Consider the following 24302-nt stretch of genomic DNA (forward strand, 5'->3'; position numbering starts at 1 on the left):
GCAGGACCTGGCACTTGGCCTTGTTGAACTTCATGCAGTTGACCTCAGCCCATCGGTGCAGCCTATCCAGATCCTCCTGCAGAGCCTTCCTACCCCCAAGCAGATTGACACATGCACCTAACTTGGTGTCATCTGCAAACTTACTGAGGGTGCACTCAATGCCCTCATCCAGATCATCGATGAAGATATTAAAGAGGACTGGCCCCAGCACCGAGCCCTGGGGAACGCCACTAGTGACTGGCCTCCAACTGGATTTGACTCCATTTACCACGACTCTTTGGGCCCAGCTATCCAGCCAGTTTCTAACCCAACGAAGTGTGCGCCAGTCCAAGCCAAGAGCAGCCAGTTTCTTGAGGAGAATGCTGTGGGAGACGGTGTCAAAAGCCTTGCTGAAGTCAAGGTAGACCACATCCACAGCCTTTCCCTCGTCCACCCAGCGCGTCACTTTGTCATAGAAGGAGATCAGGTTCGTCAAGCAGGACCTGCCTTCCATAAATCCATGCTGACTGGGCCTGATCGCCTGCTTGCCCTGCAAGTGCTGTGTGATGACTCCCAAGAGGATCTGCTCCATGAGCTTCCCTGGCACTGAGGTCACACTGACAGGCCTGTAGTTTCCCGGGTCTGCCCTCCCGCCCTTCTTGTAGACGGGCGTCGCGTTTGCTAGCCGGCAGTCAACTGGGACCTCCCCCAATAGCCAGGACTGTTGATAAATGATGGATAGGGGCTTGGCCAGCTCCTCTGCCAGTTCTCTTAGTACCCTTGGGTGGATCCCATCCGGCCCCATCGACTTGTGCACATCCAAGTGCCGTAGCAGGTCACCAACCATTTCTTCGTGGGTAGTGAGGGCCACATTCTGCTCCCCATCCCCTTCCACCAGCTCAGGGTACTGGGTATCCAGAGAACAAACGGTATTGCTGCTAGAATCATGAGTGCCTGGGCTCAGGGAAAGGCAATGTAGTAATACTGGCTGACTGTTGAAGCAAGAGTTAGCATAGGACAGCAGATTAACAAGGAGAGAAATGTCTGTGGGTGCTGACCTCCTATCAGGAGTGGATGTAGGAATGTAAAATGAAAATATTTCTGTAGGGAAACTGGGCAGCAGTCTTGGTTCTTCCCCTTCTTCCCTAGGGCTCTGCTTTTCTTATGGCTGGGAGGGAGAGAGAAGGTGGCAGGAACTTGCAGCTGCTGGGTGTTCACATGAGCAAGCGGGCACCATGGGTGAGGCATAGCAAAAGGACAACCTGCGTTGTATCTGGATGCTGGGGTTTAATTAGGAACTAATGAGATTAGAGCTTCTAGCCTTCTTGTTTATCTCATGCTGTCACTCGCTTTTCCTGCCCAGTATTATGGTTTAAAAAAAAAAAAAAAAAGAGAGAGAGAAACAGTAGAGGGAACACAAAGGCCAGAGGAGGTGTATGTGGGGGTGTATTCCAGGTGCTGGAGCAGAGATTATTCTGTAGGCTGACTCTCTGCAGCTGATGGAGGACTATGCCAGAGCAGATATTCCCCTTGTAGCCCATGGTGGATCTCAGCCCAGAGCAGGTGGATGTGCCCTGAAGAAAGCTGCAGCCTGTGGAAGGCCCCACACTGGAGGAGGACAATGAAGGAAGGAGAGGCAGGGAGAAGGTGTTATGGACTGACCACAACCCCCATCCATCATCCCCCTGTGCTCCTTGGCAGGGGTGAGGAATTTGGAGTGAAGGTGTGAAGGTGAAGATGGGATAGGGGTGAGGAAAGATGTTTTAATGCCAGTCTTTATTTCTCATTACCCAAATCTTTTCAAATAGGCAATACATTTAATTATTTTTTCTGAAGTTGAGCCTGTTTTTCACTGATGGTAACTGGTAAGTAATCTACCTGCCGTGACTTTCTCATCCTGTTGCTTTCCACTGTCCACTCAGGAGGAGAAGTGAGTGAGCAGCTGACTGGGTATTTGGCCCTTAGCTCATGTTATCCCTCCACATGAAGACAACTGCTGAGCAGTACTCACTTCCCCACCATGTGGAGGTGAAGCTGGAGGGGAAAAAACAGAAAAGCATTTGAAAGCTCTTCCCTGTAAAATGACTTCAACATTAGATATTTCAGTTCTATATCTTCTTCCAGGATATTTTGCCTGCAGCCAAACACTGTCAATTTGTAATAGGTGTTTTTTTACACTTGCAGTCAGAGTAGATGCAGTGAATCTTAATAGTAGTTGAAAGACTGGTGGCCGACAATAGCTGTTTTTTATTTGAAACTTTTCTTGTGTATGGATTTTACATGGCATAGTTTATCAAGAATCTGCTTGGGAGAACAGCTGTAACATCATTGTTTTTACTTCATGCCAGTCTTTGTAGACCTTGCCAGCCAGAAAACCTCTTATAATCTTACATGTCACTTTTGGCCTGAGTGAATAACTCACTTTTCTGTTGCCAGCTATGTATTTGTTCCTAATTAAACACTTTATTAAAACCTAATCTTTTCCAGTGTTTTCCAACCCTGGGAGGAGTCATCCACATTCAAATGATTTCTTCACATTTGGGGTTTAGATAAATTGACTAAGCCTAGTAAGATGGCACACTGAATTTTTTTTTTTTTTTTTCCCTGTGCTGTTACTCTATACATCAATGCACATTATGCGCTGCTGCTCTCATAGCAACTTTGTAAATTCTTCTGTTTGGCTGGTGGCAAGCTGGAAATAACATTAATTATGCAGCTGTGCATACTTCCACGCTTCTTGCCTCACTCTGTTTTCTTTTACCTTTGCTTTTCAGCAGAGTCCTGCTGAAGGAGTTCTCGTGTCTTTCCTCTTTACATCAGTAGGGGCCTCAGCCTTGTTTGCTACTTTAGTTATTACTTTAGCACCATGACTAACTTTTATAGTCTTAGCAGAGACATCCAGCTAATGTACATGTATGCTTTCTGAAATATCTGTTTGTCTTTTAGCCTTTGGTTATTGGAAACTCTTCCTCATTTCCCCATGAAGCTAACCTACTTGTGAAGACGGAGAAGCAGAGATACATTGATGAGGAATTCCTTTAGTTAACAATGATGTTTGAAATTTGGGGAGCAGTGCTCTTACCTCTTACTCTGAAGTTAGTGGATACTTTAGGACAATAGGCAACTTGTGATGGTGTTCCACAAGTCCTGAATCTATGTCCTGGGAATCTATGTCTGGATCTCTTAATCTTGTTAAATTCTTTCTTAGCATGCTTTTTCATGCAGTAGGAGAATATAAAGTGTGTTACCTGACTTCTTCTTCTCTCTATGGAGAGGAAGAAGAGAAGATTTGAATGCTGATCAATATTTCCATGTTACTAAGGTATACTCTACTAAGTTAAAAATGTAAAAATTGTGAACTGCATCAACATGCTAAGCTCAGAGATGACAAATCGTTAACTTTGGTTAACGAGACTTGGTGCTGCTTTGGATTACAAATGCATGAAATACAAGTGCTGTCAGACTTTGAGAACCCAACTTGTTCAGTTTTGTGCAGTTTTCCATAAAATCTTAAGCTTTCCCATGTAATTACAAAAATAATTCTTGAATTGCTTTACATATATTACTGGAAAAGCATTTATATCACTCACGGTACTTAAGTTGTTTCATGCATGGATTGTTCGTCTTTTAAGGTCTCCATACCTTATCTGCCACTCAGGTCTCTGCCTTAATTTTTCTAAACAGTTTCATTAGCATTTTTGATATTATAAAAATATGATTTTGGAATATGCCTTGGAAGTAGAAGTTGAGGATCAGTAGTTCCAAAATGTCACTACTGTTATGTCTGGTTTCAATCAAGAGCTAGTAATAAACTGCATATTACTGTTCTGTTTAACATATAACATTGGTTTTATCTTATATTTTTGATCTATAATGTGACAAACTCCAGAAAAGATTATTCCTAAACTGAATAATGCCGTGTAGCCATCAAAAGCTGACTGAAGTTTTGCATCTAATTGATGTGCAGCAAAAAAGAACTTGTCTAACCCTTCCCTGAGGAGAAGTCTCAAACAGGGAAACTGGTAACAAATGTGATGATAACGTAAAAGGCAGTGCAGAAGCAGAAAACCTGGCTACCTCCTTGCCAGAAGAGCAATAGTAAGTCAGCTGGATGAGGGAGAGAAATCTTTCTTATCTAATAACAGGGTAAGCAGATTTGGTACAATTCTTTTATTTCCTCTTCTGTCTCTTTCATGAACATTTATTAGTATCTTCTGGAAACTCTACGAAAATGCTTCTTTTCTTAATTTACATTAAGTCAAATGTGATTTGAGGTATAGCAGCAAAGCTTTCCTCATCCAAGGCAGTGACGAGACTCTAACTGGGTCCTTACAACACCTGGCTCCTGGGCATGATCACCACTAAAGAAAAGGGACAGCAGGGTGGAAGGGGAGCTGACACCACACAGATCAGTTGAATTTGAGGTCTCTTACACTGATTCTGGAGTATGAAAGGCTTGCAGTAGGGTGATGGGAGGCACATGTTTGAACCTCAGTGGTCAGAGGGACAATGGAACATTTGTGTATTGGGTCAGAGGGTACCGCTGAGATTCAACATTGCAGAAGTGGTTTTAAACACTAAGTCTCCATCTCTAGGTCTGGTAAAAATAAGGTAAATAGTTTTGAAAAGAGAAACAAAAACAAATGACTCTGTTCAGTGCAAGTTGTAAAAAATTCTTGTAACATGTTATTTACACCAGAGTAGCATGTAAAGGGACTGCTCCTGAAGCAAGACAGTCCTTGATGTTTCTACTGTATAAGGCCAAATATAACTGATGGTGGAAGAGTCTCATCAATGACAGCTGAATGAAGAAACCAGTGGATTGTGTTTATAATTAGTAATAGGCTGTGATGCATACAATATAATTTTAAATATATGATATTTAGAATATACATGTAATACAATATATATGATTATATACAGCATGATATAAGTGTTGTCATCACCACTGTCTTGTTGCAGTCCTAATTTCTTTCTTATCTCTTTGTTTCATCCACAGAAGCCTATTTTTATCTGTGCTCTTAAGTTGCTATTTATTATGTTTATATAGGGCTCTGCACAAGAGTGCCATGACCTGTTGGAAGCCTCAAGGCTTTATTGCAATTTGTAATAAGATAGAATTAGAGTCCAAAAATAAAATCAACTAGAAACTATCCATAAAAATGAAATGGAGTAGTCTAGTTTAATAGTGCAAGCTGGGAGCAATGCAGGAAGTAAACACCTTAGACGGGGGAGAGTAAATTAGATTCTTTAAACTCTTTCGATTTTAATAATCTGTTTATAACACAGGCAAACCAATTTGTTAGAAAGTATGATATTTAATCTGACAATGTTCCTTTAATAGTCTACCTATACTTGCTGTTGCTGCCATGGTGTCTTTGCTACTCTTAAATGTCACTGCCCCAAAATGCCTTTGCTGTCAGTGCTGTACTGGGGGTGCTGCTTCCCCAAAGACCATTTGCTACTGTCTTAGCTGTAAAGTCCCTGTTCCGTGCCTGTCTTCTGGAAAAGAAAGTGGCTGGGCTAGGGATTGGAGCAAAGCTGATCTGCATTGGAAACTCACGGCTGTGTGTCAGCAGCAGTGGCCCCAGTGGTCATCTGTCAAGGGGACTGATGAGCCTGGTGCTTCAGCTGCCTCTCCTGTCACATCCCTCTCTCGTGGGGCAGAGGCAGCTCCGCAGGTCCTGTTGGCTTTGAGATGTTTGTGGGTTTCCTGCTATGCTGTCAGCTGCCAGACATTTAACCTCTGTGTTCCCTATGTGATGTTAAGGGGACTAGTGGAGGGTCACAGCAGGTACCTATATGTTCACCTGTTCTGAAACCTTAAAATATGCAGATTCAAGCTCTCGTTTCTCATGGAAGAGAATGGATTTTTCTACATGAATATCTGCAGGAAGGATTCATCTTCTGTATCCTTTAAATTCGCTATTCTCTCTGAGTTGGGGTACCTTTTACCTTATTAGTACTGTCACTGATATTGTTATGCTGGGATAAAAACGTGAGAGGAGCCCAGGACTCCATACAGACCCTTACATAGAGTAAGAGATGATTGCCAGGTCGATTCCTATTTGAATGGGAAAGAAGGCAGAAGGGAAGGGTGGAAGACCCAAACTCTAACAGACAGTCATAGGCAGAGCAGCATTTCTGATGGTTTCCTGTCCAAATTCTGTCACAAGTGCCTCCTGGAAAAGCCTTCATCCCTGCAGATTGCTGTTGCTTTGTTTAGCCCCACTCTCCCTCATTTTAGCTCTTTAGACCCTTTAGACCTCCAGATGTTTTCTGCTAGCTGTGTTCTTTAAAAACCATGAGAGGTGTTTTACAGCAGGATGTCATTCATTCTGTGTAGCTTACATCTTTCTCATTCCTGCAGCAGCCTGACAACAAATCACTCGGTAACACTACGTTTTTAACGTGTAGCTGTACATACACACACACACGCAGAATCACTATCTGTAAGTATTCCTCAATATACTATTAATAAAATTGCAAACAAATGTGATCAAGCACCAAATGCAGGCTTAGGAGGGAAACAATGGTCATAATCAGAATATGTCTGTTTTCAGAAGGGATGGAAGAGGAGGGAGAAATAGAATACAAATATGAGGAACAGACCCTAACTGGAGTTTAATTAATCTGTCAAACTTGTACAAGGTGTGCCATGGTTTACTTTTTCCATTATTTTTAATGAACAAAGTATTTTTAGAAAGGTGAGAGGTTTGCCATTCGAGTGCCATTTATTAGGAGATTAAGGTCCCATTGTGTGAAGTGTTGTAAACATGTATCATAAAAGACAATAGCTGCTCTGCCCTGAAGAATTTACTGCCTACATTGCCAAATAAAGGCTGGGAGAAGGGAAATGCAGTGCTCAAAAAGAAAAGCAGAAAACATAGGCTGAGGGAGAAATCTTAGAATCCTACTCACATTTTGGGACTTTGGTAACGGCTGTATTTCAAAGTTTCTCAAATCTAAGCCTTTTTTTGCTGAGTTGCAAACAAATTTCCTAGTCTTTCTCACTTTCCATATGAATTGTAGAAGATTTTTTCTGAAAGCATAAGCAAATATCCTTTTTCAGTGTGGTGAACCTCTGACATGCAATGCTTGGACAGACCAATAAGCATATTGGCCCCCAGTCATTAGAAGAGAGAGGCTCTTCATTGTACTGGGCATGATTTTGGTGAATTAGGAGGAGCACCTGGAAAAATGTAACTAGGTCATGCATGGTAAAATCTTATAATTTTGCAAGTTCTGTAATAATATCTTGGGAGTCTAAGGGAGAAGTGGCTGCAGCTCAAATATACATTTGAAAGCCCTTGAGATGAGCACTGTTCTTAGCATACCTCACCTAACATTTTGTGTGGTCCGTAAAACACGATAGCACCTTCCCAATGAATGTTGCAGGGAAGATTTTAATAGATGTACTGAGGCTTACAGAAGCCAGTGTACATTTTTTCCATTAAGGCTCCATTCAAGTCCAATGTGCAGAATTTTCTATCAGTTTCCCTAAATGTCTCATCACTTCACATGGAATTTTCTGTGTGAAGCAATCCAAACAGCTAAAGGGACCTTGTGACACTGCCAACTTTTGATTGACCAGGCCAAGGCTTATGGTGGTCCTGGGCCTTTAGAGCCAAATTCATTAAGCAAAAGCTTGCTCTATGCAGCGGTGCCCTTCCTTAGTGCTATCTGTTTAGAGCAAATCAGTGCTGTTGGAATATATTTAGCCTAGTAAATCTCTGTAAAGAACAGGTAAAACATGGTATCTCCACTGAAAACCGTGGCAACATGTCTGTTGACTGTATGCATTTTCATCCTGAATAGCACAGCCTATTATGTGAAAGAGTCTAATCTGTAGAAAGAAAGAATCTAGAAGATTAAAACCACAACAAAACTTGAGAAAGAAAACAAAAATAAAAATCCGCTGAGAGCACAAGGAAATAGCTTTTCAGTAAGTTTCCTTTCTCCCTCTTATTAATATTACATGGGTTTATTTGCTGTACTTTATACAGTCTGAGAAAGCTTGTTCTATGAAATATTTTACACATCCTCTACTTTCCTCTCCCCTACCGCTAATGCCTCTTCTACTGTTGCACAAAAATAAAAAAAAAATCAAATTATTTAAATATTTCATGTTGTAGGACCTAGCAGTACAGTGCAATATATGTAGATGCCATTGGGAAATGGATTTTAATATTACTTTTAGAAACACAAACTATTCATGCAGTGCAAATAACGAACTGGTGGTGAGCACAATCTGTGATAAAAGCACTTGCCTGTTTTTTTTTTTTTTAACATTTTCCAATGTAGTTGGAGATGACAGATCATCGGATGTTTAGTGCATTATTTATTAAATGCTTTAGCATAACTTTTAAATATTCAGTGAACGCTGAGCCCAGAAAAGACATGGCTGGCTGAAGATGCAGTGACACTAATGATGGAAGTGTGTTGTACAGTTTTCCCTACAATACTGCAACATGCAATTTGTATTTTAAAAGGGACTATTTTTCTCTTGCTTGTATTACTCATTCCATCCTTTCGGGACTGTTTTTTAAGCTTCACTGTGTTTATAATACAGTCCAATATTTTATGGACTGCTGTGCATGGCTTTACAGTATTTAACTGTTGTGATTAGAAAACGTTGAAAGCATTGTACTGGTTGATGTACCAAAATTAAGGTTGAAAGAAAATGCATGCTCTAGTTTAATTTATGGTGTTCTAGGGAATCAAAATGTGAAGAGACGGCAAGTTAAGCAATTTAAGACAATGAAAAAATATACAAGAAAGTATGGTTCTTCTGGTACATTGAAATGAATAGGCTGTATATTTCAGAGAACATAATCTCTTTAATTTCATCTGTCTCTGAGTGTTTTATGGCATTTGGAGATTGGCCCAGAACAACATTTGAGAACTACTTCAATACTTTAGGAAGCTCAGATTCCAACTTCAGTGTTCACTTTTTTTTTTTTTTTTTTTTTTTTTTTTAAAGTAAATTCCCCAATTTCCTCCTTTCCTCCATTTCCAAAACATATTCCTCATTTGAGGAAGAAAGATTGCACTTCAGGTTTATTTCTGACACTAATGTGATCTGTGCTTTGTGACTGTCAACATATGATCAACACAAAACCTTGGTAGGGAATATTATAGAAGAGGTGTAACCAAAAACAGAAGAAAAAAATCCTGGTGTGGTGAGAGTCTTGTTCCTTCTGTGAGTATAAGCATTGCTGTAACCTGAGCCTCAAACAGTTGTTAATTCAATTCCTAGTGTTGAAGAGAAAATCATACTGGAACTGCGTAGGATGGAAAGAAGCTTTGGTTTGCAATGGTTTACCTACCTAATAGTGAGGCACGTTTGAGGGATGCATACGTACATCAAAGTTGCTTACATCAGTCACACTGAGTTATGTTCTACCAGAAATCTTGTACCTCATGACTAATACAATTAGACGTGGTGTACTGTAGCCTGGGAAATTAGGAGGCCTGAATCTGAAGAAACTGTTACTCCATTTAACTGTTAGTAGAGAAAGCATTACGGTTAACTGTCTTTATCACAGGCTTTTGTTTTTTTGATTGGCCTGAGGGACAATCAACTTTAAAAGACATCTTCACCTGGCCGGCATAACCGAATCAAGAGTAATGAATAAATGAACTCCCCCAGAGAAGCAACAGTCATAGTAATGCTATAAAACAGTGCTGTGGGTCTTCTCTTATTATAAAATTCACAGTTTGTGAATTAAGTCCAAACTCTCTTTTCCAAGAGAATGGATGCCTACGTCAAGGCATGAAGTATTCAGCAGCTGAACTTCACCTTAAATGCAGCCTCTTTCAAAGCTTTTATTTTCTTTCCATGAGTATTGGCAGATGTCAAGACCTTGTAGGCTGATTCTCTGTTAAAAGATAAAAGTCTCAGTGATTCAGATTGATGCTTTGTTAGCATAACTTGCTTAATTTCATCTATTGAGACAGTCCTTGAAGTGTGGATGTCATACAGCGTATAAACCAATTCCGCTTTAAATAAACTCAATGGAAATGCCACTGATTATCAAGAAAAATTCTGTGCCTAATAAGAAAAAAAAAGGAAAGAAAGAAAAGCCATGGGGCCGGAAGGCTTCAAGAGGGCATCTAGTCTATGCCTGTTTAAAAAGATGATCGAAAATACCTAAAATATCTCTGAAAAATGTCAACCTAATTGTTCTTAAATTCTCCAGAGCAGAAAAATCTCCAATCCACATATTGCAGTATATAACTGCATTTATCATTAAAACTCTTTTGTAGTAGCTAACCTAAATCTTCTTTGCTTTAGATTCAATTAGTTTCTTCATGTCACATCCTCAGTAAATTTGAAAATATTTTTTATATGACAGTTTTCCAGAACTGTCATATCTCTCAGCTTATCTTCCCATCTCTTTTTTTTTCCATCATATATTGAAGTCTGCCTTTTTAGAAGCCCCTTATTTTAGATTCCTATTCTGGCTTCTTCCCATATTTAGCCTTGTGATACAAAGCAACCCCCTGCTCCTAGCCTACTGGCTGCTTGAAACGGTTTGTTAATATTTATTGTGTTAAAAAAAAAGCAATTTTTCCTTGTGTTGTCTTTTTTTTCTATGAGAAGAGCTACATTGGCCTATTAATAAAACCTGATGCTTACAAACTTGTATGGTTTTGCAATCTGGTCATTTCTGCCCTAAAATTTTAATTCAATTTTTTTCATCTTCCAAATTCTGTGTGGTGCAAGGGTTTCTGCTGACAGTATGCACTTCTTGTATAAATGTCTTCAGATGTTTCTTGGAGTTCTGATGACCAGGCTGGAAAAGGTGGAATCGTTGTATAGAGTGACATTTTGATTTGGGTTTTCATACTTGGAAGGCAACTGAGACTCAAGAGGGATGCAAAGGGAGATGATGCCAAAATGAGAGAAATCAATACCAGCAATCCTTGAATACTTCTCCTGACACCCGTTCCTCTCCCATTATCTCCTAACACATCCAATAGCTAGCAAGGACCTTATCTGACTTTTCAAAACCAGACCAGCATGTAATGTGATGAATATGGGAGGTAGGAGCAAACTTCAGGAAAAGTTGCCAATGTCGTAGGACCTATAGGTAGAGCCTTGAGGTGATTCTGCCCAAACAACACCATTAAAGCAAGCATGTTAGGAGCAGCAGATTGGCGTATGGCCTTTCAACATCAGGAAAAGGATTTTAATGGAGCACACACTGGAACTGAATGTTTTAAACAAACGATGTTCAACTGACATTGAATGTTTTAAACCAGAGAAAGCTCAAGCTTAATGCAAATAGAAATAGGACAGGACTGTACAGAAAACTACTGCTATGGCTTTGTGAGACAGATCCTCTCCTCCAGCTTGTTCCCAGGCTGGTGACTGCATGGCTACGATGCAGCAATGGTTTGTTGCTGTAAACCTTACAGAGCACGTGCTCTACGGGAGGAGCCGTTGGTCTCCTAAGGACAAACCTTTCATCCCATACCCAGGACCTGCATGTGTGCTGTCTCCCTGCTCTGCCCAGGCGTCTTCCAGTCACTGCTTCAGCCTTTCCTGATGACTGTCTGCCTAATCCTTGCTTTGGAATGGTGGTGGTGATGGGGTAGTTCTCCACCAAAAAGAGCAAATTTTCTTCAAGAAAAAGAATTTCCAGTCTCTGTCAAGGCAAAGGCAGTTTCCCACCTCTTGCTGCCTGTGCACAGTGTTTTGGCAGAACAAATGCAGAGCAAATACTCTCCCAAACTTAACTGAGTATAGGACATAGAGCAGATACTGTCCATCCAATCCAGCAACAAAAATCCAGTGCTCGTAGCAGCACTGATGTTGGTGTACAGCTATGCACCAAGGAAACGATTAGTTGCAACCTTGCTGTGTCACACAAACAGATATTCTGTTAGTGACTGAAGTGGCACAAGTGCCTTACACATGACGTGTGCAACGTCCTCAGCCTCTCCTGCCTGGTGGCTTGTGCATTGGTTGATTGCTGTCTGGATAGTTTGGAGATGCTGACTTATGTCAGTGTTCACATTGTTGGCTGCTGCCTTCCCCTCAGTGGGCACTCTAATTTGGTACCCACTATGGATTGTGGGATGTGATTTGTCAAATCTGACTGAAAGTGGCTAGTGGTCTCAAAAAACTATTGAGCAGGAGGGACTGACAGACAGCTCAGCAGATGAACAGGCAGATGGACAGTAAGTATGACTGCTTAAGCCTCCCTCTGGTAGGAAGTCACTCTGAAAATAATATAAAGTGAGACAAATGATTCCTTTTTTTTTTTTTCCTAGAAATATTCATCAAAATGAACAACTATGAAAACCACTCTCTATTTTTTGGCATTTTTCTTCAGGGAGAAAAATAAAAAAAAGAAAGAGATATAAAAGAAAGAGATATATCAAGCCACAGTAGCACACTAGTTTGCAATGAAGTTGATGAGTTGCCTTTTAGTTACCACAAATTATACCATAGCACTGTATGTGATTACAGTGTAAATGAATGTGTAAACTACCTTTCCTAGCACTGTAGCACTTGCCACTCTGTTTCTGCCTGGGAGAACTTCTGGCAGTGACAAGAGGGGAGGGATGGGTGAAGTTTCAGGAAGTATCTGGAGAGAGGGTATGGAAATGCAATTTAGATGGAAAAAAAACAGATATCCTGAAGGTTAAACGAAAATGTCTGTGACCTCACAGAATGAGTTGGGTACTCTAGTATGTAGGTAGCCTTCCTGTATGCCTGTTTTAGGTGTTTGTGCAGTGCCTAAATGCCAAATGCAGTAATTAAAATTCATATAAAGATTCTGGTCTTATTTAACAGGAATGATTCACCAGCAGCCATGGGACCTGTCAGAGAAGATTGATGGAGAACTTTCAAAGACTCTGGAGTACTCTGAGCATTGTACAAAGGATAGACTGAGATCTTTCATCTGAGGCAAAGGGAAATACATTACGTACTGCACATTCATTTCAATCAAATGCTTTAATCCATGGGAGCTCTAGGTCTTGTTTTGAGCTCCAGGATTAAAAATATCTACATTTATCAAAGATCAAGGTTTATCAGATACCAAAAATGCTGTCTGTTTAATCTATATGCTTAATTACATACAATTTTTTTTTGTTTCTTCTGGTGAGTTATGTGCTTTCCTGTTTTTTGATTCAACATATCCATCAGCAGCAGCAGGTTAAGAACCTGCTGCTCAGCCCTGGGAAAGGTGGGCACCAGCTTCCTGTTTGGCAAAACAGGAAATATTAATAACACTGAGTATGTGCAAAATTAAATCTCTGGTATAGCAGTAATCTTACAGAGGGAGAGGTGGTAGCACTTGGCTCTCATTTCGGAGAGACCAATGTGAATAAGCCTTAGTTACTTATACAAGGGATCAAAAGCAAGTAGAAATTGATCGTGGTAAAGTAATTGATTGACACTATCTTTATATAGATCTTTAGCTGGTGTTTTCTGTGTAAACTCTGGACAACAAAGGCAGGTCAAATGTGGAAGTGGGATGGCACAAACACTTAGCTTTGTTAGGATAAAATTTACAATGTTGCGAAAAGCTTTGGTGGTATCTGACTAAAATATAGGTAAAGAAAAAAGTCACTGTCAGGGCTCTCTCAAACAAATTGTTTACTAATATATGTCATTGCCTAGGGGAGCACTGAACCAAGGATGTCAGCCTGTCCAAGATAACATTACTTCAGTTAAACTTGCTCATAATTCTTAGCTAAAGAGATTTGCGTGCAGTATGTCGAGACAACTAATAGCAGCTGTACTTATTACCCACAGATTAGTTTCTCCTTTGAATTCGGCCTCTCTTTTATCACTTTTCTTTCCAACTACATCCTTTACTTTAATTTTCCTTTACCATCACCTCTCTTAATTTTCCCGTCACTTGATTTATGGCATTCCAATAAAACCCTGCTGAAACGGATACTCACTGTGCCTCACAGATTCCTGCTACAATTTGTAGAACCTTCATTTTGCAAGCACAAACATGGTGATACACTTGGTCATCATAAATCATATGCTCCTAGGACAGGATGCAGGGCATAGTTTGTTTGGCACTCTTCACTGCACCCACTGTACAATTGCTCATCTCTGTTGAATACATACTTTTCCAATTTCTTCATGGCAGATAGGACATTTAGAATGGTCTGTTCAGTCATTTGTGTAGATACCTCATGACGACAGAAGACAAAGAAGAATACTTTTGCCTTTCAAAACTTCACATTTTTACTGTCATAACCCAGTATGACCTCCTGTACTTTCAGAATAGTTATAGAAAATTCATAAAGTGATTTCAGACTCCAGACAGAGATTTTAAGTCAGGAAGGAAGGAAGAGGCATATTGTTTAACTTGCAACTTGAACATATTTCATTTGGAAGTCATTGAGAGACAATAAACATAGAGGCTCTTGGGGATATTTTCAGTCTTTTTTTGGACTAGAACAACAATTTGGGCCTGATGCAAAGTCTATTGACTTTATCTGAAGGACCTCATTCATTTCAGTGAGCTTTGTCAATCAGACATAAGCAGTGTTATGACACAAGGGAATTGTCTACAAGTTCCTCATGCAAATCAGTGCAATGCTGGCTCCATGAGGGGAAATTAATAACAGTACAAGCTCAACCAAATGTAACACCCAGGATGGGATGGGAATGCAGAGGTACCAGCTCTGCAGCTGTTCAGGGAGGGCAATAACAAAATAAAAAAGCAGAATTTACTTTTTCTTTATTTTCCCATATCACTGGTGGTTCCTTCTAAGGGGAACAACCTCATGCTTTTTTTTTTTTTCTTCCAACCACACCCTCACTCATTACCTACCATAGCATACTTCTCATCAGTCAGAAAAAATGAGATATTGCTGAAGGCCAGAGTCAAAGCAAGATTGTTGCTTATTTACTTCCCTTGCAGAGCTTACAAATTCTAAGATAAAGTGGGGGAGAAAAGATGTCAAACTTATCTTTGATAAGTTTTGTCAAACTTATCATCTTTATGCTTTCAGTCAAATGCTAGAAATTTAGAAATGCTCTTATGTTTGCAAAGAAACCCCCTCCCCAAAGTAGACAAATACTCTTGAAGTATTCAACAAAAGAAATCAATTAACATTCAGAAATTCAAAATTGACTTTTTAACAAGCTATTTCTTATTGCCAAGTTTTCAGAAAAAAATTACCCTTTATTATGAAATTCAGCCCAAAATAGAATATATGTATTGTGAAAAAAAGATAGCTTCAACGTGCATTGAACAAAGAAAAGGCTGAGTTATATTTCCTGCAGTTGTAAAGAAATTTGAACAATAAGAGTTAGTGAAGGAAAGCGCAAGTTTGTGAAAGAGAAGTGAAGATATCTTTTATCTTCAGAGGTGGAACAGTTGAAGGATACAGGAAGTGACTCACAAAACAAACACCATGTCCTGTAGAGTTTTTGCTCACATTTCTGCAGGTTTAAATCATTTTTAAACCGAGATACATCTTTTTCTATATCCATATATTTTCAATAAAATCAGTTTTATGTTACCATTATTCATTTAGCCTTATTTCTGCTAGACATTTGGCTACTAGAACAATTGCAGCCATCTACTTTTCCTCCTTTCCCCCTTCCTCTGCTCTCCCCCCCTCCTCCCCCCCCCCTTTTTTTTTTAATCCCCAAGCTTTGCTGTCCTCTGAAGAACACTGCTTGTGGTGGTGTCATACTTCTGTCTGTCTGTCCATCTAGACCGTTGTTGTGTGGAGTCTTTGTTTTGAGCCATGCCAGATGATCTGGGCTTGGACATTACCTTGTGAGATATGGACTACTGGAGATTATTAAAGTAGATGGAAAACAAGATAAATTTGGAGCCATTGTGACATTTCCATGTGACGCTTGAAGCTTCCTGTCCATTTTACTACTCCTCCCATGGTAGTCCATGGGACTCCGCTCTTTAGAAGTTTGATTTTTTGGAACAGGGAATTTCTCTCTGGGTAAGCCAATGCTAGTAAATTCAGGCCAGCCACAAGGAGAAGGTGTAGACCCATCCTCTCATGCCTCCAGCATCCAGAACATGCTGGCTGTTGCCTTTTGTGATGGACCTTAGTGGTCCTGGTCTGACTTTCTTTACCAGTTCACATACACGTGTAATATCTTTTACAGCAAGGCCCATGGCTTTTATTGCTGCATTCCTGTAGGTCCCAGTGCCACTATAACATAAGTGATCATATTATAACAGCTTCAAGTAAGGTGTAACGTACAAGGTTTGCAACAAAGCCTTCTCAAATATATTTATTTTCAATATGTGATTAAACACAAAACGGCATTGCTAGTGTGAGATGTAGTTTCTGCAAGTGTATAGACATCATAAATCCTACTAGAAATGGGTTGTTCACAACCATTTTTGTGGTTCATATGTCACTCTCATTCATTTAAGCCCTTTCTCACTAGCTGGTATAAAGGGATGGGAGTGGTTTTACAAAATGACAGACATAGCCTGCATGAAGTTTTTTTTTTTTTTTTTTTAAGTAGTTATGCTTCCAGGTTATTTTGCTTCATTCAGAATAAGAGATCTAGACTGAAGCTATACTGTTAAAGCTTTCTGACAGAGACAAAGAGATATCTCACTGTGAATATTAAGCTGATAACAGAAGACAGGAACTCCTTCTTACTTGCCCACAAGAAACAATCATCAGAGTCTCCTGATATCCCCTCCTAGGGCAGCCCAGACACTTGTGCACCTACCTGAAGTCCAGTCCTCTCTGGAGAAACCTTTTCTTCTTTCCCAGAGAGATATTAACCTTCTGAGCACTTCAGGTAAGTGTTTAACTGCTGGTGTCATGAATGCTTCCCAACTGGTTTTCTAGCACGACTGATCCAAGACAGCCCCCAAGTTTTGCTCTTTTGCTAGTTGTCTTCTTTTTCCTAGTCCACGGCCTATCCCACTCCTGACCTCCCCATGCTGCAGCAGGGCTGCTTGCAGCTCTGGCTCTGTGGAGCAGGCTTGTACATCTCCTTGGCCTCTTTAGATAGGCCTCAACCCTGATACCCCACATACCCTGAGGCCCCTGGCTAGCATGCCTTTGCTGCTGTACTTTTGCCTTGCTGACTCTTGGTCTTCACTATCATTCATTTTTGAAGGTCTGTTATTTTAGCTCAGGAAATCTATCTGAGCAAGTTTACACATCAGATAAAATGACAATGGATTGCCTAAGCATTAATATATTTTCCTATTTGGTTTGAGAGGCAAATCTATTTGAACGATCTGATGAAATGTACTTGAAAGAGCCTTGAATACAAGACTGAAACTATAATTAAGAGAATATATTAAAGGAAAGTAAGAGATGGAAGGCTCAAAACCAGAGGCAAAAGATTTAAAAAATTGCTTAGGCCAGATTGTTTGATTCCAGAGCTAATAAAACATCAGAAATAAACTCCTACACTGTATTACTTTAAATAATAATGGTGTCAAATGAAGATGTGCTGAATGGGGAAAGGATGAACTGTTCAGAGGAGACACATAGAATTTAGGCCACATCATGGTCTAACTTACCAACACCTCATTTTTTTTCTTAAAACACACAAAACAACAATGACAACAAAACCCAGACACTTCTTTTCCAGCCTCCACCATGGCCTGGCTGGTCTGGGAAAATTTTGGGAGAAAGTGTCTGAAATTTCCCTTCTAAACCCCTTCAGTCATTTTTTTTTTTTTTTTTTTTTTTTTACACATAATTTCTAGGGAGGGACTAGGGTGAGTGCTTTTATCAAACAGTATTTGCAGCCATATGCGGTACTGAGAAATTGAATCAACCACATCTAACACTAGAAAGTTGTACAGGGAGGAAGGGCACCTGATGGACCATCTCCTTTCTCACAAGTGTGGTTTGTTTAAAGTCAGGAACTGGCATTTGGGAAATGACGAGATCTGCTTTTGTCTTAACCTTTCCTTTTGCTGGAGAAAGGTTACTATTTAGTGGAGCTCTTAGAGCCAAGCTACAACATATACCCTGGAGACCTTAACAGATTTTAGCTTCCTTTGCTATCCAGTACTTCCACTTTCAAGATACAGATGTAAATGTTAGAATGAAAATCCAACATACCCCTCAAATTTTGTTACACTTGAAGTATCCCCTTTAAACACGTATGCCCAGAGAATTTTCCTTTTGTTATATTTTAAAAGTTTTTGACTTTTGTCTGTTCAATAGTTCTTTGGTATTTTGCTAAGGGCTTGGCTAGAGGTTGAGTAGGCGGTTTTATAGGAATAATGGAGGAGCTAAAATTTTGTAACTTTTTAGAAGATATGATTTATTCATCCTTTTCAAGGACTTGCATATATATATATTTATAACCTGCTGAAAGACTGTTAACATTCTGGAGCACAGGGAATGGAAAAATATGCTTTAATTAGGAAATGGGAGACACCAGAAAAATGGGTTTTCTAGTTAGTTTTTTTTTTCTTTTTTTTTTTTTTTTTTTTTTTCAGTACAGAATTATGAAGGGATGCTGACAGACAAGTTGATGCAGCTGAATTTTAGGCCTAATTGATGCAAGTTTTTACCTGCAGCACTACAAGTTATCTGGGAAATTATATCTTGTTGATTTTCTTGGTTTTATTCAATGCATCTTTACCTCCTGCAACATTTTTGCTCATAAATTAAACAGCAGACTGGTGGTTGTTTAGCAACTGAAACATGGGCAAGAGTAAACGATTGTTTTGGGTGGCCGTGCATCCGGAGAAAAGAGAGCAGGCAGCTTCAGGCATAGCTATAATCAAAAACCTGATTGTCTTGAAATGAGATTGCTTCAAATGAAGCCCAGCTATCTGTGCTCACTGTGATTTATGTTACTCACAGCATCACAGTTCCTACGACTTTATGAGGCAATAGTGCTGCTGAATCAACAAGGCAAGTTGAAAACTTTGATGGCTTTTATTTCTTTGGCAGCATTGATGGCTGGTGGTGTGGGCAGGGGGGACAGCATGTGGGTCCTGCTGTGTCCTGCCTTGTGAAGCCAGTGTGGCTGGGAAGCCTGGGGACAAATTTCTGCTAGGACAGGCTGGTAGCGATTTATATTCAAGTCCAGAGAAATGATATTAGCTCCAGTCTGGCCCAAGTTGCTTAAAATCAGCTATGGACATTGCTGCAGCTGATGAAACTGCTCTGTGTTGCACTGAATAGAAGAGTCAGATAGAACCTATGTTTTGTAGGTATGTAAGTGGATGCCTCTGTTCTGCTGCTGAAAATGCTATCTAAAGAAAAAGGCACTATTTCCATATATTACATGAACAGATCTCTGGGAATATGGACCCAATAAAATTTTGCAGCAGCCCGGAGACTCCAACTTCCCCATGCCAAACCAGAGCTGTAGAAAGTTAAACTGGAGAAGGGCTGTCATCCTCCCGTGCTTTCAGATCCAGCAGTGTCTCCATGGGGCTGAATTAGTACTGAGAAGAAAACACCTTGGTCTTGAGGCTGCTTTGTGCCTCATCAAACTTCCATAAGTTTGGTGTCTTTGGCAGCCTCAGTGCAGGGTGGTCTGGCTGAGCTTGGATGTTTGGCCAGACCTATTTAGTTGCTTTGTTCCCTTTACCAGACAATCTGTGTTTGGCTTTGCTGATAAGTGAACGATGTCTGTTCCAGTCATCCTTGTTGAACAGCAGCAAGGTTTTCCACCTCTCCAAGCAGCTGTAGAAATATGGCATTAAAATAAGAGAGAAAACTATGAACATTAAAAGTGTAAATTGATAGTGATAGCTTTTCTTATCCTGTGAGACACTAATGGCATTTTTTTCAACAGTTTCTTCAGTTGACAGATCATACGAAGTAAAGCAGTTACGAGCTAGGTAACATTCATTGCACAAATAAGAATCTAAAGGAAATGGTTTGTTTACTGTCTTCGGCATCTTTGCAGAACATAGCAATATTCTCAGTAGAGCTGAAAAGATGTAGTACTAAAACCAGAGTCAGGGAGAAAACAAGTTCACTGTCCTGAATACGTAAGTTGTTCAACCAAGAAAAATAGTCAAACTAATATTTAATTTGTACGCATCTGTGTAAGGGGTGTGGCTGCCAAGAAAAAAAAAAAAAAAGTACTCAAAGTGCTTGCACTTCTGAGGAACACCAACAAGGAGAATGCCATGTACCTATGCACCATGTACAAAGCACCTAACATCCCACTTCAACGTGTAGTAAACAAGATTTAAAAAACAAAGCCAGGAAGAGGTCTGAACTGCAGATGTACTGCTGTGAATATTAAGAAGGGTATTATTCAGTAGCAATTTAAACTTCCCTACGCCGAACTGACCTATGAGTACTCCTGTGTGAGAGAAAGAACAGCAGCTTCCAGGAGGAACTATAACCAGCAGCAGGTGGGAAGTGCTTGAGCCTGCTCCGTGAGAGCAAGTTGCCTTTGAGAGCCCCCTTTCCCCACCTGTGCTGGCAGCAGGCAGTACTCGATATCCTGTTTGCAGCCACCAGATAGAGCTCGCTCTGGCTGTGTTTTTCTCTTCGTCTGTCTCCTGCCTGTTGAGCATCTATCAGGTTTAGCTTGCCTGAGTGTTGTTTTGTTTGATCATGTTCGTGATGGATCAGTGCCTATTATTATTAGTGTTCATTCTTCATCACAAGATGGCTGAGGTTGGCAGGGACCTCTAGAGGTCACCTGCTCCAACACCATGCTCCAGCAGGGCCACACAGAGCAGCGTGCCCAGGACAACATGCAGGCAGCTTGTGAAGGTTTCCAAGGAGGAGACTCTGCAACCTCTCTGTGCAACCAGTGCTCAATCACCTGACACCACAGAAGTGCTTCCTGATGTTCAGAGGGAGCCTCCTGTGTTCCAACGTGTATCCATCCTGGCACTGGGCAGAATGCTGGGCAGTAAACATTGACCCCAGATATTAGCGGAATAATCTCCAGTGATGTTAACAGTGACGATGTGTTTTGCAGCGGCCAAACTGAGAGATGCTCTTAAAGAAAACAGCTTTGAAGGTGCACAGAGGAAAGGACAGATTGAGGGTTCGTTTGGCAACGGGGGAAAACAGGCTTCTGTAATTAGTTTTAATGAAATATAATAAACGTAGAACAATATCTCCCTAGCTTCTGGAATTGAACAAATAATTAAATCTAAAATAAACCACAGCTGAAACTCTGACTTAAATGCAAAGGTTGTGAAGGTTGAACTATGTCAGACTGTGCATCTGTCTTAGTGGCCAAGGAAATGGTCATTAAATGAGCTAATACTTGCAGAAAGGGCAAGGGAATCAAATGTCATATTTCCTTTCAAACTATCCTAGGAATAATATGTTGGTGAATCTTATACTTGTACTGAGTAAATAAGGCGAAATGATAATTAAGAATAAAACAACTAAATAACATGATATCCTTGGGGGATAGCAATAGGATTTCCAAGATAGAAATTTATGACTACTTAACCTCTTTTAATTCTTTGGACTACTCAGCAAAATAATGAAGAACAGAGAATTTACCTTTCAAAAATCCTAGGACAAGTGCTTTCATAAGAGGTTATTAAAGTCACTAACTATGCATAAGGTGAGATGTAAAATTTTCCTGCTGGCTCAATTACTTCTACTGAGTTGTTGAAATTTAAGGGAGCTTGTTTGAAAAACCTGAAGTGATCGTTATACAGTCAACATTAACCAGAAGAGAAGCAACTGGTATCAGCAAAAGGTACTTTCTCCCTTACACCAATGTAATTGCTTCACATTCCTGTTACACCTGGTCTGTACTTGCAATTATCATGCTTTCAATTATCAGACTATATGTACAGCTGTTTTTTGCCTTAGCTAGACATTACCTTGTCTAAACTGAATTTCTCCATGCTGGTAATGTACCTGAACTAAAATTGTTTTCAAAAACTTCATTTATAAAATCTGTCTGTCTGTCTATCTATCTATCCATGTTTCTGAGAAAAAGAAATGAGGAAAAAATACTGTCTCTATTTTTTTTTTTTTTTTGTCCTCCTGTGAAGTCTTGGAGGACCTAAGCACTGACACCACCAAGTAGAATTTGTTTTTCTGGGCATTCTTGTTCATCCACTGTTGTTCAGTTCTGGACATATTACAGATCTCTTAGGGAAAAGATGTGAATACTAACCATGGAATACACCAGACTGCCTTTCTTGTGTTCTTGTAATCTGGCTCTTCATAGCCCTCAGGATCCCTCTTATCTCCTGCCATGGAGTGAAAGCGCAGATACTTTAGCACAATTAACCTAAATAAACTTCTGAGATTGAAGTGCTGCTGTGACAACCCTATTTTTTTTTTTAATTATATATATTTCCGAAGAACTGTAAATGTATTAAATAAACCCAATATTAATACAAAATCTTGAGATCTACTCTCTTCCTTTTATGATGATTTATCGACTTTTTTTTCCTTTTTCTTTTTTTTTTTTCCTTTTTCATACTATTATTTTCTGCTAGCTGATCAAATTCTGAACCAGTTCCAACAACTATTGATTCTTTTTTTGACATGCAATTTTTGGTAGTCTTCCTACCCACACAACAAAGAACAAAGCTCAAGCCAAACCTGAACTCCTACTTAATTTTTTTTTTTCTCTATTGGACATCAGCTTGGCATGCTTGGCACATAAGTTAAGGGTGAATCTCTTTTGATTTTAAGGAAGTTTCTTTCACACATTCTTGGAAAAAACTAATTAAAGTAATAAACCTTCTGTACTGTGAATTTTTAAAGAATCATTAAGTGGAAATTTGTTACTGTGGATAATGAGACAGGTGAAGAAAAAAAAAAAAGAAAAAAGGCAAAAAGCCACACACAGCCACACAACTAAACAACCCAAAACAATTTGACCTGAGCTCAAAGTGAGAAGAAGTAAAGTGTTTGTCTTGTGATAGTTGATGAAGTTACAGAGAGAAATACAAACAAGCAAAGTGGTAGTAAGGCAAGATTTTTTTTGCATCCTGATATAAAGGTTAACATAATTTTCTGGATAGGAGATAATCTTCATAAAAAAAAATAAAAATAGAAAGGGGAAAAAAAAGCTAAAAAAAGCTAAAAGACACTTCAGTGGTGAAGTAATCTATAGGTAATGAATCAATCTGTTACAAGTCCGGAGATTTTGCATGGGTTTGTCATTGTTGTGGGGTAGTGCCTTCATGGATGCTGTCACTCAAATTTAAAAGTAGCTCTGACAAATTAGGAGGGCTTCTTTTATTTTTTCCCTTTTGCATTTTACAGGTTTTCATGATAGCTGTTTTCAACCCATCATTAATATGGAAATGCAGGATTGCAGGAAAATAAAGTTCTGTGGGAGCAATTTCAGTGGAGAGCTGACACAGATTACAGGCAGTGCGTGAGCCCCACATGGAGCCCCGAGGTCAGTGGGACTGCAGTGACAATGGCAATGGCCCTGGCATTTGTCACTACACCTGGCGGGGGGATGGTGTGTTTGATTTGGTGGGCAGATGTGAGTCAGGGCCCCTTCGTGCCACCCCAGAAAGCTGTGGTCTTGGCTGCACAAGGAAATGGGGTCTGTGTCCCCCCACCAGGAGGAAGAAGGAAAAGCACCAGAGGCGATATTGCCCTGCTGGCAGTCTCTAATCAGGGGCGAGCCATTAATGAGTCAGCCTGGGGGCAGGCAGGTTGGCTCTGTGCCTCGGTCCAGCTTTCCATAAAAGCCTTTTCCATTTCCAGCGCTCACCTGAGGAGTTAATTAGGGAGACAACCATGTTTCTGCGGTCTGTAGCACTTAACGATCCCCAAAATGCAAATAAAGAGAGAGCTGCAGCTGTTTAAAATATTCCTGCTGCTACATTATTAAGTACAAGGGGACAAACATAAGGGCAGGAAGCCTCTGATTAAGAGCAGGTTTGTATGGGGTGCGTGACTCAAACATTGGTGTTGTTTGAACTCAGCTCTGGCTCAGTCTTACCCCTGCCCATGAGGCCGAGCTTGCGCCTGAATGTTTCATACATCTGTGCTCTTTGAATCAAAGATGATGCAAAATCCCTTTGATGTACAGGTTTTAGGGCTGGTATTTATCCTGCTGAAATAAAACTATGTTTGTTGGGGAATACCACATGGTGCCAGGGACTGAAGAAAATATGGATGAATAAGAGATAGTCAGGGACTAAAGGCAAATGGGGCTAACTCACTGCCTCTCCCATATTTGCTGTGTGTGATGTAGAACAAAGAATCAGACCACAAAAAAAAAAAATATATTTTTTTGAGCACAGGACTTGGACTTGTTCAAGCATCTTCACAGTTCCCACTTTGAAATAATGTCAGTGACACAACTGGTACCCTGGGAAAGAGATGTGGTGGTCCTATTTAAAAAAGAGAAATGGAACCTGAAGGAAATCAAGTGTTACGGAAGCTTGCCTTGG

This window comes from Anas platyrhynchos, chromosome 2 (assembly GCF_047663525.1).
Source record: "Anas platyrhynchos isolate ZD024472 breed Pekin duck chromosome 2, IASCAAS_PekinDuck_T2T, whole genome shotgun sequence".
Taxonomy (NCBI): domain Eukaryota; kingdom Metazoa; phylum Chordata; class Aves; order Anseriformes; family Anatidae; genus Anas; species Anas platyrhynchos.